Raw genomic sequence first — 13,628 nt, forward strand, 5'->3', positions numbered from 1 at the left:
CCTCCAGGATCGAGTTGGGACGCCACTGCTCTAAACCTACCGCTAGGCTTAAGTCCAACCTTACCCGTGAGATGTTTCGTCAAGCCTGTGTTGGAAGCGAGGCTCCGTTTTGCGCATGAAATGTTCGGCACTTATCTGACCGGCTAGCTCAGTCGGTAGAGCATGAGACTCTTAATCTCAGGGTCGTGGGTTCGAGCCCCACGTTGGGCGTGTCCTTTGGCTCTCTCTTGCCCCTCCCAACGGGTGTCGTTCTCTTGACCTCAATTTGCTGACGCAGGACCAGTGCTGCTGCCGTCCTGTGAGACGCTCCCAGCTTTGAATTCTTTTTTGACCGTTACCCATAGGAGCATGCACCGTCAGTCCTGTGGCGCAATAGGCTAGCACGTTCGGCTGTTAACCGAAAGGATGGTGGTTCGAGCCCACCCAGGGACGAAGGAAGCTTTTCGCAGCCATGTCGGCAAGCGCAGAATTTAGTAAACGTTTCTGCTGACGCATGCTTGGAGCAGCGTCCGTAGCCGCTTTTGAGAGTGAACAGCTTTGCGAGTCGTCTAGTGTTAAAAGAAGACAAAGGGTGCTGAGTGAATGTTTGCGTCAGCTCAAGTTTGCTGTGGCGTGTACGTGGAGTGTTGGTGTTTTGTTTTCCGGGTGGTGGAGGCCTGTGTGGTCCAGGGAGGTCCTGATCAAATCTCCCTCTTGGAGCGCCACAAAATGCCACCAAAATGGCTTTCCAATCATATGCTGTCGGAGTTTGCAAACTGTATTCACTCAGCGGGACAGAACTCCATACCTGGAATGTTTGATGAGTTGGCTGAACTAGTAGCCTTTCAGGCTGTTGGACAAGAGCTCTGCTCGTTCAATCTGTATTCCCCAGCAACAGGCGTGGCTAAAACAAACAGAGAACAGTCTAAGCCAGGGGTGTCCAAACTCTGTCATGGAGGGCCCCTGTCAGGTAGAGTTTCGCTCCAGCCAGCTCCATCAGACCTGCCTGCAACACACAGCTTCAGGTGTGTTTCTTTGTGCATGGATCCAAACTCGGCAGGACAAGGAACCTCCAGGATCGAGTTGGGACGCCACTGCTCTAAACCTACCGCTAGGCTTAAGTCCAACCTTACCCGTGAGATGTTTCGTCAAGCCTGTGTTGGAAGCGAGGCTCCGTTTTGCGCATGAAATGTTTGGCACTTATCAAAACAGCGGTCAGCCTTGATCTTTTGACCACCGCAGCCCGGCTAGCTCAGTCGGTAGAGCATGAGACTCTTAATCTCAGGGTCGTGGGTTCGAGCCCCACGTTGGGCGTGTCCTTTGGCTCTCTCTGGCCCCTCCCAACGGGTGTCGTTCTCTTGACCACAATTTGCTGACGCAGGACCAGTGCTGCAGCCGTCCTGTGAGACACTCCCAGCTTCGAATTCTTTTTTGACCGTTACCCATAGGAATAGCACCGTCAGTCTCTGTGGCGCAATAGGCTAGCGCGTTCGGCTGTTAACCGAAATGATGGTGGTTCGAGCCCACCCAGGGACGAAGGAAGCTTTTCGCAGCCATGTCGGCAAGCGCAGAATTTAGCATGCGTGGAGCAGCGTCCGTAGCCCCTTTTGAGAGTGAACAGCTTTGCGAGCCGTCTAGTGTTAAAAGAAGACAAAGGGTGCTGAGTGAATGTTTGCGTCAGCTCAAGTTTGCTGTGGCGTGTACACGGAGTGTTCGTGTTTTGTTTTCCGGGTGGTAGAGGCCTGTGTGGTCCAGGGAGGTCCTGATCAAATCTCCCTCTTGGAGCGCCACAAAATGCCACCAAATTGGCTTTCCAATCACATGCTGTCGGAGTTTGCAAACTGTATTCACACAGCGGGACAGAACTCCATACCTGGAACGTTTGATGAGTTGGCTGAACTAGTAGCCTTTCAGGCTGTTGGACAAGAGCTCTGCTCGTTCAATCTGTATTCCCCAGCAACAGGCGTGGCTAAAACAAACAGAGAACAGTCTAAGCCAGGGGTGTCCAAACTCTGTCCTGGAGGGCCCCTGTCAGGTAGAGTTTCGCTCCAGCCAGCTCCATCAGACCTGCCTGCAACACACAGCTTCAGGTGTGTTTCTTTGTGCATGGATCCAAACTCGGCAGGACAAGGAACCTCCAGGATCGAGTTGGGACGCCACTGCTCTAAACCTACCGCTAGGCTTAAGTCCAACCTTACCCGTGAGATGTTTCGTCAAGCCTGTGTTGGAAGCGAGGCTCCGTTTTGTGCATGAAATGTTTGGCACTTATCAAAACAGCGGTCAGCCTCGATCTTTCGACCACCGCAGCCCGGCTAGCTCAGTCGGTAGAGCATGAGACTCTTAATCTCAGGGTCGTGGGTTCGAGCCCCACGTTGGGCGTGTCCTTTGGCTCTCTCTGACCCCTCCCAACGGGTGTCGTTCTCTTGACCTCAATTTGCTGACGCAGGACCAGTGCTGCAGCCGTCCTGTGAGACGCTCCCAGCTTGGAATTCTTTTTTGACCGTTACCCATAGGAGCATGCTCCGTCAGTCTCTGTGGCGCAATAGGCTAGCGCGTTCGGCTGTTAACCGAAAGGATGGTGGTTCGAGCCCACCCAGGGACGAAGGAAGCTTTTCGCAGCCATGTCGGCAAGCGCAGAATTTAGTAAACGTGTCTGCTGACGCATGCGTGGAGCAGCGTCCGTAGCCGCTTTTGAGAGTGAACAGCTTTGCGAGTCGTCTAGTGTTAAAAGAAGACAAAGGGTGCTGAGTGAATGTTTGCGTCAGCTCAAGTTTGCTGTGGCGTGTACGTGGAGTGTTGGTGTTTTGTTTTCCGGGTGGTGGAGGCCTGTGTGGTCCAGGGAGGTCCTGATCAAATCTCCCTCTTGGAGCGCCACAAAATGCCACCAAAATGGCTTTCCAATCATATGCTGTCGGAGTTTGCAATCTGTATTCCCCAGCAACAGGCGTGGCTAAAACAAACAGAGAACAGTCTAAGCCAGGGGTGTCCAAACTCTGTCCTGGAGGGCCCCTGTCAGGTAGAGTTTCGGTCCAGCCAGCTCCATCAGACCTGCCTGCAACACACAGCTTCAGGTGTGTTTCTTTGTGCATGGATCCAAACTCGGCAGGACAAGGAACCTCCAGGATCGAGTTGGGACGCCACTGCTCTAAACCTACCGCTAGGCTTAAGTCCAACCTTACGCGTGAGATGTTTCGTCAAGCCTGTGTTGGAAGCGAGGCTCCGTTTTGTGCATGAAATGTTTGGCACTTATCAAAACAGCGGTCAGCCTTGATCTTTCGACCACCGCAGCCCGGCTAGCTCAGTCGGTAGAGCATGAGACTCTTAATCTCAGGGTTGTGGGTTCGAGCCCCACGTTGGGCGTGTCCTTTGGCTCTCTCTGGCCCCTCCCAACGGGTGTCGTTCTCTTGACCTCAATTTGCTGACGCAGGACCAGTGCTGCAGCCGTCCTGTGAGACGCTCCCAGCTTGGAATTCTTTTTTGACCGTTACCCATAGGAGCATGCTCCGTCAGTCTCTGTGGCGCAATAGGCTAGCGCGTTCGGCTGTTAACCGAAAGGATGATGGTACGAGCCCACCCTGGGACGAAGGAAGCTTTTCGCAGCCATGTCGGCAAGCGCAGAATTTAGTAAACGTGTCTGCTGACGCATGCTTGGAGCAGCGTCCGTAGCCGCTTTTGAGAGTGAACAGCTTTGCGAGTCGTCTAGTGTTAAAAGAAGACAAAGGGTGCTGAGTGAATGTTTGCGTCAGCTCAAGTTTGCTGTGGCGTGTACGTGGAGTGTTGGTGTTTTGTTTTCCGGGTGGTGGAGGCCTGTGTGGTCCAGGGAGGTCCTGATCAAATCTCCCTCTTGGAGCGCCACAAAATGCCACCAAATGCCACCAAAATGGCTTTCCAATCATATGCTGTCGGAGTTTGCAAACTGTATTCACTCAGCGGGACAGAACTCCATACCTGGAATGTTTGATGAGTTGGCTGAACTAGTAGCCTTTCAGGCTGTTGGACAAGAGCTCTGCTCGTTCAATCTGTATTCCCCAGCAACAGGCGTGGCTAAAACAAACAGAGAACAGTCTAAGCCAGGGGTGTCCAAACTCTGTCATGGAGGGCCCCTGTCAGGTAGAGTTTCGCTCCAGCCAGCTCCATCAGACCTGCCTGCAACACACAGCTTCAGGTGTGTTTCTTTGTGCATGGATCCAAACTCGGCAGGACAAGGAACCTCCAGGATCGAGTTGGGACGCCACTGCTCTAAACCTACCGCTAGGCTTAAGTCCAACCTTACCCGTGAGATGTTTCGTCAAGCCTGTGTTGGAAGCGAGGCTCCGTTTTGCGCATGAAATGTTTGGCACTTATCAAAACAGCGGTCAGCCTTGATCTTTTGACCACCGCAGCCCGGCTAGCTCAGTCGGTAGAGCATGAGACTCTTAATCTCAGGGTCGTGGGTTCGAGCCCCACGTTGGGCGTGTCCTTTGGCTCTCTCTGGCCCCTCCCAACGGGTGTCGTTCTCTTGACCACAATTTGCTGACGCAGGACCAGTGCTGCAGCCGTCCTGTGAGACACTCCCAGCTTCGAATTCTTTTTTGACCGTTACCCATAGGAGCATGCACCGTCAGTCTCTGTGGCGCAATAGGCTAGCGCGTTCGGCTGTTAACCGAAATGATGGTGGTTCGAGCCCACCCAGGGACGAAGGAAGCTTTTCGCAGCCATGTCGGCAAGCGCAGAATTTAGCATGCGTGGAGCAGCGTCCGTAGCCCCTTTTGAGAGTGAACAGCTTTGCGAGCCGTCTAGTGTTAAAAGAAGACAAAGGGTGCTGAGTGAATGTTTGCGTCAGCTCAAGTTTGCTGTGGCGTGTACACGGAGTGTTCGTGTTTTGTTTTCCGGGTGGTGGAGGCCTGTGTGGTCCAGGGAGGTCCTGATCAAATCTCCCTCTTGGAGCGCCACAAAATGCCACCAAATTGGCTTTCCAATCACATGCTGTCGGAGTTTGCAAACTGTATTCACACAGCGGGACAGAACTCCATACCTGGAACGTTTGATGAGTTGGCTGAACTAGTAGCCTTTCAGGCTGTTGGACAAGAGCTCTGCTCGTTCAATCTGTATTCCCCAGCAACAGGCGTGGCTAAAACAAACAGAGAACAGTCTAAGCCAGGGGTGTCCAAACTCTGTCCTGGAGGGCCCCTGTCAGGTAGAGTTTCGCTCCAGCCAGCTCCATCAGACCTGCCTGCAACACACAGCTTCAGGTGTGTTTCTTTGTGCATGGATCCAAACTCGGCAGGACAAGGAACCTCCAGGATCGAGTTGGGACGCCACTGCTCTAAACCTACCGCTAGGCTTAAGTCCAACCTTACCCGTGAGATGTTTCGTCAAGCCTGTGTTGGAAGCGAGGCTCCGTTTTGTGCATGAAATGTTTGGCACTTATCAAAACAGCGGTCAGCCTCGATCTTTCGACCACCGCAGCCCGGCTAGCTCAGTCGGTAGAGCATGAGACTCTTAATCTCAGGGTCGTGGGTTCGAGCCCCACGTTGGGCGTGTCCTTTGGCTCTCTCTGACCCCTCCCAACGGGTGTCGTTCTCTTGACCTCAATTTGCTGACGCAGGACCAGTGCTGCAGCCGTCCTGTGAGACGCTCCCAGCTTGGAATTCTTTTTTGACCGTTACCCATAGGAGCATGCTCCGTCAGTCTCTGTGGCGCAATAGGCTAGCGCGTTCGGCTGTTAACCGAAAGGATGGTGGTTCGAGCCCACCCAGGGACGAAGGAAGCTTTTCGCAGCCATGTCGGCAAGCGCAGAATTTAGTAAACGTGTCTGCTGACGCATGCGTGGAGCAGCGTCCGTAGCCGCTTTTGAGAGTGAACAGCTTTGCGAGCCGTCTAGTGTTAAAAGAAGACAAAGGGTGCTGAGTGAATGTTTGCGTCAGCTCAAGTTTGCTGTGGCGTGTACACGGAGTGTTCGTGTTTTGTTTTCCGGGTGGTGGAGGCCTGTGTGGTCCAGGGAGGTCCTGATCAAATCTCCCTCTTGGAGCGCCACAAAATGCCACCAAATTGGCTTTCCAATCACATGCTGTCGGAGTTTGCAAACTGTATTCACACAGCGGGACAGAACTCCATACCTGGAACGTTTGATGAGTTGGCTGAACTAGTAGCCTTTCAGGCTGTTGGACAAGAGCTCTGCTCGTTCAATCTGTATTCCCCAGCAACAGGCGTGGCTAAAACAAACAGAGAACAGTCTAAGCCAGGGGTGTCCAAACTCTGTCCTGGAGGGCCCCTGTCAGGTAGAGTTTCGCTCCAGCCAGCTCCATCAGACCTGCCTGCAACACACAGCTTCAGGTGTGTTTCTTTGTGCATGGATCCAAACTCGGCAGGACAAGGAACCTCCAGGATCGAGTTGGGACGCCACTGCTCTAAACCTACCGCTAGGCTTAAGTCCAACCTTACCCGTGAGATGTTTCGTCAAGCCTGTGTTGGAAGCGAGGCTCCGTTTTGCGCATGAAATGTTTGGCACTTATCAAAACAGCGGTCAGCCTTGATCTTTCGACCACCGCAGCCCGGCTAGCTCAGTCGGTAGAGCATGAGACTCTTAATCTCAGGGTCGTGGGTTCGAGCCCCACGTTGGGCGTGTCCTTTGGCTCTCTCTGGCCCCTCCCAACGGGTGTCGTTCTCTTGATCTCAATTTGCTGACGCAGGACCAGTGCTGCTGCCGTCCTGTGAGACGCTCCCAGCTTTGAATTCTTTTTTGACCGTTACCCATAGGAGCATGCACCGTCAGTCTCTGTGGCGCAATAGGCTAGCGCGTTCGGCTGTTAACCGAAAGGATGGTGGTTCGAGCCCACCCAGGGACGAAGGAAGCTTTTCGCAGCCATGTCGGCAAGCGCAGAATTTAGTAAACGTGTCTGCTGACGCATGCGTGGAGCAGCATCCGTAGCCCCTTTTGAGAGTGAACAGCTTTGCGAGACGTATAGTGTTAAAAGAAGACAAAGGGTGCTGAGTGAATGTTTGCGTCAGCTCAAGTTTGCTGTGGCGTGTACACGGAGTGTTCGTGTTTTGTTTTCCGGGTGGTGGAGGCCTGTGTGGTCCAGGGAGGTCCTGATCAAATCTCCCTCTTGGAGCGCCACAAAATGCCACCAAATTGGCTTTCCAATCACATGCTGTCGGAGTTTGCAAACTGTATTCACACAGCGGGACAGAACTCCATACCTGGAACGTTTGATGAGTTGGCTGAACTAGTAGCCTTTCAGGCTGTTGGACAAGAGCTCTGCTCGTTCAATCTGTATTCCCCAGCAACAGGCGTGGCTAAAACAAACAGAGAACAGTCTAAGCCAGGGGTGTCCAAACTCTGTCCTGGAGGGCCCCTGTCAGGTAGAGTTTCGCTCCAGCCAGCTCCATCAGACCTGCCTGCAACACACAGCTTCAGGTGTGTTTCTTTGTGCATGGATCCAAACTCGGCAGGACAAGGAACCTCCAGGATCGAGTTGGGACGCCACTGCTCTAAACCTACCGCTAGGCTTAAGTCCAACCTTACCCGTGAGATGTTTCGTCAAGCCTGTGTTGGAAGCGAGGCTCCGTTTTGCACATGAAATGTTTGGCACTTATCAAAACAGCGGTCAGCCTTGATCTTTCGACCACCGCAGCCCGGCTAGCTCAGTCGGTAGAGCATGAGACTCTTAATCTCAGGGTCGTGGGTTCGAGCCCCACGTTGGGCGTGTCCTTTGGCTCTCTCTGGCCCCTCCCAACGGGTGTCGTTCTCTTGACCTCAATTTGCTGACGCAGGACCAGTGCTGCTGCCGTCCTGTGAGACGCTCCCAGCTTTGAATTCTTTTTTGACCGTTACCCATAGGAGCATGCACCGTCAGTCTCTGTGGCGCAATAGGCTAGCGCGTTCGGCTGTTAACCGAAAGGATGGTGGTTCGAGCCCACCCAGGGACGAAGGAAGCTTTTCGCAGCCATGTCGGCAAGCGCAGAATTTAGTAAACGTGTCTGCTGACGCATGCGTGGAGCAGCGTCCGTAGCCACTTTTGAGAGTGAACAGCTTTGCGAGTCGTCTAGTGTTAAAAGAAGACAACGTTTGATGAGTTGGCTGAACTAGTAGCCTTTCAGGCTGTTGGACAAGAGCTCTGCTCGTTCAATCTGTATTCCCCAGCAACAGGCGTGGCTAAAACAAACAGAGAACAGTCTAAGCCAGGGGTGTCCAAACTCTGTCCTGGAGGGCCCCTGTCAGGTAGAGTTTCGCTCCAGCCAGCTCCATCAGACCTGCCTGCAACACACAGCTTCAGGTGTGTTTCTTTGTGCATGGATCCAAACTCGGCAGGACAAGGAACCTCCAGGATCGAGTTGGGACGCCACTGCTCTAAACCTACCGCTAGGCTTAAGTCCAACCTTACCCGTGAGATGTTTCGTCAAGCCTGTGTTGGAGGCGAGGCTCCGTTTTGCGCATGAAATGTTTGGCACTTATCAAAACAGCGGTCAGCCTTGATCTTTCGACCACCGCAGCCCGGCTAGCTCAGTCGGTAGAGCATGAGACTCTTAATCTCTGGGTCGTGGGTTCGAGCCCCGCGTTGGGCGTGTCCTTTAGCTCTCTCTTGCCCCTCCCAACGGGTGTCGTTCTCTTGACCTCAATTTGCTGACGCAGGACCAGTGCTGCTGCCGTCCTGTGAGACGCTCCCAGCTTTGAATTCTTTTTTGACCGTTACCCATAGGAATAGCACCGTCAGTCTCTGTGGCGCAATAGGCTAGCGCGTTCGGCTGTTAACCGAAATGATGGTGGTTCGAGCCCACCCAGGGACGAAGGAAGCTTTTCGCAGCCATGTCGGCAAGCGCAGAATTTAGCATGCGTGGAGCAGCGTCCGTAGCCCCTTTTGAGAGTGAACAGCTTTGCGAGCCGTCTAGTGTTAAAAGAAGACAAAGGGTGCTGAGTGAATGTTTGCGTCAGCTCAAGTTTGCTGTGGCGTGTACACGGAGTGTTCGTGTTTTGTTTTCCGGGTGGTGGAGGCCTGTGTGGTCCAGGGAGGTCCTGATCAAATCTCCCTCTTGGAGCGCCACAAAATGCCACCAAATTGGCTTTCCAATCACATGCTGTCGGAGTTTGCAAACTGTATTCACACAGCGGGACAGAACTCCATACCTGGAACGTTTGATGAGTTGGCTGAACTAGTAGCCTTTCAGGCTGTTGGACAAGAGCTCTGCTCGTTCAATCTGTATTCCCCAGCAACAGGCGTGGCTAAAACAAACAGAGAACAGTCTAAGCCAGGGGTGTCCAAACTCTGTCCTGGAGGGCCCCTGTCAGGTAGAGTTTCGCTCCAGCCAGCTCCATCAGACCTGCCTGCAACACACAGCTTCAGGTGTGTTTCTTTGTGCATGGATCCAAACTCGGCAGGACAAGGAACCTCCAGGATCGAGTTGGGACGCCACTGCTCTAAACCTACCGCTAGGCTTAAGTCCAACCTTACCCGTGAGATGTTTCGTCAAGCCTGTGTTGGAAGCGAGGCTCCGTTTTGTGCATGAAATGTTTGGCACTTATCAAAACAGCGGTCAGCCTCGATCTTTCGACCACCGCAGCCCGGCTAGCTCAGTCGGTAGAGCATGAGACTCTTAATCTCAGGGTCGTGGGTTCGAGCCCCACGTTGGGCGTGTCCTTTGGCTCTCTCTGACCCCTCCCAACGGGTGTCGTTCTCTTGACCTCAATTTGCTGACGCAGGACCAGTGCTGCAGCCGTCCTGTGAGACGCTCCCAGCTTGGAATTCTTTTTTGACCGTTACCCATAGGAGCATGCTCCGTCAGTCTCTGTGGCGCAATAGGCTAGCGCGTTCGGCTGTTAACCGAAAGGATGGTGGTTCGAGCCCACCCAGGGACGAAGGAAGCTTTTCGCAGCCATGTCGGCAAGCGCAGAATTTAGTAAACGTGTCTGCTGACGCATGCGTGGAGCAGCGTCCGTAGCCGCTTTTGAGAGTGAACAGCTTTGCGAGTCGTCTAGTGTTAAAAGAAGACAAAGGGTGCTGAGTGAATGTTTGCGTCAGCTCAAGTTTGCTGTGGCGTGTACGTGGAGTGTTGGTGTTTTGTTTTCCGGGTGGTGGAGGCCTGTGTGGTCCAGGGAGGTCCTGATCAAATCTCCCTCTTGGAGCGCCACAAAATGCCACCAAAATGGCTTTCCAATCATATGCTGTCGGAGTTTGCAATCTGTATTCCCCAGCAACAGGCGTGGCTAAAACAAACAGAGAACAGTCTAAGCCAGGGGTGTCCAAACTCTGTCCTGGAGGGCCCCTGTCAGGTAGAGTTTCGGTCCAGCCAGCTCCATCAGACCTGCCTGCAACACACAGCTTCAGGTGTGTTTCTTTGTGCATGGATCCAAACTCGGCAGGACAAGGAACCTCCAGGATCGAGTTGGGACGCCACTGCTCTAAACCTACCGCTAGGCTTGAGTCCAACCTTACCCGTGAGATGTTTCGTCAAGCCTGTGTTGGAAGCGAGGCTCCGTTTTGTGCATGAAATGTTTGGCACTTATCAAAACAGCGGTCAGCCTTGATCTTTCGACCACCGCAGCCCGGCTAGCTCAGTCGGTAGAGCATGAGACTCTTAATCTCAGGGTTGTGGGTTCGAGCCCCACGTTGGGCGTGTCCTTTGGCTCTCTCTGGCCCCTCCCAACGGGTGTCGTTCTCTTGACCTCAATTTGCTGACGCAGGACCAGTGCTGCAGCCGTCCTGTGAGACGCTCCCAGCTTGGAATTCTTTTTTGACCGTTACCCATAGGAGCATGCTCCGTCAGTCTCTGTGGCGCAATAGGCTAGCGCGTTCGGCTGTTAACCGAAAGGATGATGGTACGAGCCCACCCTGGGACGAAGGAAGCTTTTCGCAGCCATGTCGGCAAGCGCAGAATTTAGTAAACGTGTCTGCTGACGCATGCTTGGAGCAGCGTCCGTAGCCGCTTTTGAGAGTGAACAGCTTTGCGAGTCGTCTAGTGTTAAAAGAAGACAAAGGGTGCTGAGTGAATGTTTGCGTCAGCTCAAGTTTGCTGTGGCGTGTACGTGGAGTGTTGGTGTTTTGTTTTCCGGGTGGTGGAGGCCTGTGTGGTCCAGGGAGGTCCTGATCAAATCTCCCTCTTGGAGCGCCACAAAATGCCACCAAATGCCACCAAAATGGCTTTCCAATCATATGCTGTCGGAGTTTGCAAACTGTATTCACTCAGCGGGACAGAACTCCATACCTGGAATGTTTGATGAGTTGGCTGAACTAGTAGCCTTTCAGGCTGTTGGACAAGAGCTCTGCTCGTTCAATCTGTATTCCCCAGCAACAGGCGTGGCTAAAACAAACAGAGAACAGTCTAAGCCAGGGGTGTCCAAACTCTGTCATGGAGGGCCCCTGTCAGGTAGAGTTTCGCTCCAGCCAGCTCCATCAGACCTGCCTGCAACACACAGCTTCAGGTGTGTTTCTTTGTGCATGGATCCAAACTCGGCAGGACAAGGAACCTCCAGGATCGAGTTGGGACGCCACTGCTCTAAACCTACCGCTAGGCTTAAGTCCAACCTTACCCGTGAGATGTTTCGTCAAGCCTGTGTTGGAAGCGAGGCTCCGTTTTGCGCATGAAATGTTTGGCACTTATCAAAACAGCGGTCAGCCTTGATCTTTTGACCACCGCAGCCCGGCTAGCTCAGTCGGTAGAGCATGAGACTCTTAATCTCAGGGTCGTGGGTTCGAGCCCCACGTTGGGCGTGTCCTTTGGCTCTCTCTGGCCCCTCCCAACGGGTGTCGTTCTCTTGACCACAATTTGCTGACGCAGGACCAGTGCTGCAGCCGTCCTGTGAGACACTCCCAGCTTCGAATTCTTTTTTGACCGTTACCCATAGGTGCATGCACCGTCAGTCTCTGTGGCGCAATAGGCTAGCGCGTTCGGCTGTTAACCGAAATGATGGTGGTTCGAGCCCACCCAGGGACGAAGGAAGCTTTTCGCAGCCATGTCGGCAAGCGCAGAATTTAGCATGCGTGGAGCAGCGTCCGTAGCCCCTTTTGAGAGTGAACAGCTTTGCGAGCCGTCTAGTGTTAAAAGAAGACAAAGGGTGCTGAGTGAATGTTTGCGTCAGCTCAAGTTTGCTGTGGCGTGTACACGGAGTGTTCGTGTTTTGTTTTCCGGGTGGTGGAGGCCTGTGTGGTCCAGGGAGGTCCTGATCAAATCTCCCTCTTGGAGCGCCACAAAATGCCACCAAATTGGCTTTCCAATCACATGCTGTCGGAGTTTGCAAACTGTATTCACACAGCGGGACAGAACTCCATACCTGGAACGTTTGATGAGTTGGCTGAACTAGTAGCCTTTCAGGCTGTTGGACAAGAGCTCTGCTCGTTCAATCTGTATTCCCCAGCAACAGGCGTGGCTAAAACAAACAGAGAACAGTCTAAGCCAGGGGTGTCCAAACTCTGTCCTGGAGGGCCCCTGTCAGGTAGAGTTTCGCTCCAGCCAGCTCCATCAGACCTGCCTGCAACACACAGCTTCAGGTGTGTTTCTTTGTGCATGGATCCAAACTCGGCAGGACAAGGAACCTCCAGGATCGAGTTGGGACGCCACTGCTCTAAACCTACCGCTAGGCTTAAGTCCAACCTTACCCGTGAGATGTTTCGTCAAGCCTGTGTTGGAAGCGAGGCTCCGTTTTGTGCATGAAATGTTTGGCACTTATCAAAACAGCGGTCAGCCTCGATCTTTCGACCACCGCAGCCCGGCTAGCTCAGTCGGTAGAGCATGAGACTCTTAATCTCAGGGTCGTGGGTTCGAGCCCCACGTTGGGCGTGTCCTTTGGCTCTCTCTGACCCCTCCCAACGGGTGTCGTTCTCTTGACCTCAATTTGCTGACGCAGGACCAGTGCTGCAGCCGTCCTGTGAGACGCTCCCAGCTTGGAATTCTTTTTTGACCGTTACCCATAGGAGCATGCTCCGTCAGTCTCTGTGGCGCAATAGGCTAGCGCGTTCGGCTGTTAACCGAAAGGATGGTGGTTCGAGCCCACCCAGGGACGAAGGAAGCTTTTCGCAGCCATGTCGGCAAGCGCAGAATTTAGTAAACGTGTCTGCTGACGCATGCGTGGAGCAGCGTCCGTAGCCGCTTTTGAGAGTGAACAGCTTTGCGAGCCGTCTAGTGTTAAAAGAAGACAAAGGGTGCTGAGTGAATGTTTGCGTCAGCTCAAGTTTGCTGTGGCGTGTACACGGAGTGTTCGTGTTTTGTTTTCCGGGTGGTGGAGGCCTGTGTGGTCCAGGGAGGTCCTGATCAAATCTCCCTCTTGGAGCGCCACAAAATGCCACCAAATTGGCTTTCCAATCACATGCTGTCGGAGTTTGCAAACTGTATTCACACAGCGGGACAGAACTCCATACCTGGAACGTTTGATGAGTTGGCTGAACTAGTAGCCTTTCAGGCTGTTGGACAAGAGCTCTGCTCGTTCAATCTGTATTCCCCAGCAACAGGCGTGGCTAAAACAAACAGAGAACAGTCTAAGCCAGGGGTGTCCAAACTCTGTCCTGGAGGGCCCCTGTCAGGTAGAGTTTCGCTCCAGCCAGCTCCATCAGACCTGCCTGCAACACACAGCTTCAGGTGTGTTTCTTTGTGCATGGATCCAAACTCGGCAGGACAAGGAACCTCCAGGATCGAGTTGGGACGCCACTGCTCTAAACCTACCGCTAGGCTTAAGTCCA

General features: G+C 53.3%; 24 non-coding genes across 24 annotated transcripts; all 24 read left to right on the forward strand.

The window, feature by feature from the left end:
- The first annotated feature begins 137 nt into the window (after positions 1-137).
- Positions 138-210, forward strand: trnak-cuu (transfer RNA lysine (anticodon CUU)). Its single transcript has one exon. It is a non-coding gene; the product is annotated as a tRNA-Lys (tRNA).
- A 145-nt stretch (positions 211-355) lies between these two features.
- On the forward strand, positions 356-432 carry trnan-guu (transfer RNA asparagine (anticodon GUU)). Its single transcript has one exon. It is a non-coding gene; the product is annotated as a tRNA-Asn (tRNA).
- Positions 433-1,220: 788 nt separating this feature from the next.
- On the forward strand, positions 1,221-1,293 carry trnak-cuu (transfer RNA lysine (anticodon CUU)). The gene has a single exon. It is a non-coding gene; the product is annotated as a tRNA-Lys (tRNA).
- A 148-nt stretch (positions 1,294-1,441) lies between these two features.
- On the forward strand, positions 1,442-1,515 carry trnan-guu (transfer RNA asparagine (anticodon GUU)). The gene has a single exon. It is a non-coding gene; the product is annotated as a tRNA-Asn (tRNA).
- A 770-nt stretch (positions 1,516-2,285) lies between these two features.
- Positions 2,286-2,358, forward strand: trnak-cuu (transfer RNA lysine (anticodon CUU)). Its single transcript has one exon. It is a non-coding gene; the product is annotated as a tRNA-Lys (tRNA).
- A 149-nt stretch (positions 2,359-2,507) lies between these two features.
- On the forward strand, positions 2,508-2,581 carry trnan-guu (transfer RNA asparagine (anticodon GUU)). The gene has a single exon. It is a non-coding gene; the product is annotated as a tRNA-Asn (tRNA).
- A 685-nt stretch (positions 2,582-3,266) lies between these two features.
- trnak-cuu (transfer RNA lysine (anticodon CUU)) lies at positions 3,267-3,339 on the forward strand. The gene has a single exon. It is a non-coding gene; the product is annotated as a tRNA-Lys (tRNA).
- A 1,021-nt stretch (positions 3,340-4,360) lies between these two features.
- Positions 4,361-4,433, forward strand: trnak-cuu (transfer RNA lysine (anticodon CUU)). Its single transcript has one exon. It is a non-coding gene; the product is annotated as a tRNA-Lys (tRNA).
- Positions 4,434-4,582: 149 nt separating this feature from the next.
- Positions 4,583-4,656, forward strand: trnan-guu (transfer RNA asparagine (anticodon GUU)). Its single transcript has one exon. It is a non-coding gene; the product is annotated as a tRNA-Asn (tRNA).
- A 770-nt stretch (positions 4,657-5,426) lies between these two features.
- On the forward strand, positions 5,427-5,499 carry trnak-cuu (transfer RNA lysine (anticodon CUU)). Its single transcript has one exon. It is a non-coding gene; the product is annotated as a tRNA-Lys (tRNA).
- Positions 5,500-5,648: 149 nt separating this feature from the next.
- trnan-guu (transfer RNA asparagine (anticodon GUU)) lies at positions 5,649-5,722 on the forward strand. The gene has a single exon. It is a non-coding gene; the product is annotated as a tRNA-Asn (tRNA).
- Positions 5,723-6,510: 788 nt separating this feature from the next.
- trnak-cuu (transfer RNA lysine (anticodon CUU)) lies at positions 6,511-6,583 on the forward strand. Its single transcript has one exon. It is a non-coding gene; the product is annotated as a tRNA-Lys (tRNA).
- Positions 6,584-6,732: 149 nt separating this feature from the next.
- Positions 6,733-6,806, forward strand: trnan-guu (transfer RNA asparagine (anticodon GUU)). Its single transcript has one exon. It is a non-coding gene; the product is annotated as a tRNA-Asn (tRNA).
- Positions 6,807-7,594: 788 nt separating this feature from the next.
- Positions 7,595-7,667, forward strand: trnak-cuu (transfer RNA lysine (anticodon CUU)). Its single transcript has one exon. It is a non-coding gene; the product is annotated as a tRNA-Lys (tRNA).
- Positions 7,668-7,816: 149 nt separating this feature from the next.
- On the forward strand, positions 7,817-7,890 carry trnan-guu (transfer RNA asparagine (anticodon GUU)). The gene has a single exon. It is a non-coding gene; the product is annotated as a tRNA-Asn (tRNA).
- A 563-nt stretch (positions 7,891-8,453) lies between these two features.
- Positions 8,454-8,526, forward strand: trnak-cuu (transfer RNA lysine (anticodon CUU)). The gene has a single exon. It is a non-coding gene; the product is annotated as a tRNA-Lys (tRNA).
- Positions 8,527-8,674: 148 nt separating this feature from the next.
- Positions 8,675-8,748, forward strand: trnan-guu (transfer RNA asparagine (anticodon GUU)). Its single transcript has one exon. It is a non-coding gene; the product is annotated as a tRNA-Asn (tRNA).
- A 770-nt stretch (positions 8,749-9,518) lies between these two features.
- Positions 9,519-9,591, forward strand: trnak-cuu (transfer RNA lysine (anticodon CUU)). Its single transcript has one exon. It is a non-coding gene; the product is annotated as a tRNA-Lys (tRNA).
- Positions 9,592-9,740: 149 nt separating this feature from the next.
- Positions 9,741-9,814, forward strand: trnan-guu (transfer RNA asparagine (anticodon GUU)). The gene has a single exon. It is a non-coding gene; the product is annotated as a tRNA-Asn (tRNA).
- Positions 9,815-10,499: 685 nt separating this feature from the next.
- trnak-cuu (transfer RNA lysine (anticodon CUU)) lies at positions 10,500-10,572 on the forward strand. Its single transcript has one exon. It is a non-coding gene; the product is annotated as a tRNA-Lys (tRNA).
- Positions 10,573-11,593: 1,021 nt separating this feature from the next.
- Positions 11,594-11,666, forward strand: trnak-cuu (transfer RNA lysine (anticodon CUU)). The gene has a single exon. It is a non-coding gene; the product is annotated as a tRNA-Lys (tRNA).
- Positions 11,667-11,815: 149 nt separating this feature from the next.
- trnan-guu (transfer RNA asparagine (anticodon GUU)) lies at positions 11,816-11,889 on the forward strand. The gene has a single exon. It is a non-coding gene; the product is annotated as a tRNA-Asn (tRNA).
- A 770-nt stretch (positions 11,890-12,659) lies between these two features.
- On the forward strand, positions 12,660-12,732 carry trnak-cuu (transfer RNA lysine (anticodon CUU)). Its single transcript has one exon. It is a non-coding gene; the product is annotated as a tRNA-Lys (tRNA).
- Positions 12,733-12,881: 149 nt separating this feature from the next.
- Positions 12,882-12,955, forward strand: trnan-guu (transfer RNA asparagine (anticodon GUU)). Its single transcript has one exon. It is a non-coding gene; the product is annotated as a tRNA-Asn (tRNA).
- Positions 12,956-13,628: the final 673 nt, after the last annotated feature.

This window comes from Carassius gibelio, chromosome B3 (genome assembly GCF_023724105.1).
Source record: "Carassius gibelio isolate Cgi1373 ecotype wild population from Czech Republic chromosome B3, carGib1.2-hapl.c, whole genome shotgun sequence".
In the NCBI taxonomy this organism is placed as follows: Eukaryota; Metazoa; Chordata; class Actinopteri; order Cypriniformes; family Cyprinidae; genus Carassius; species Carassius gibelio.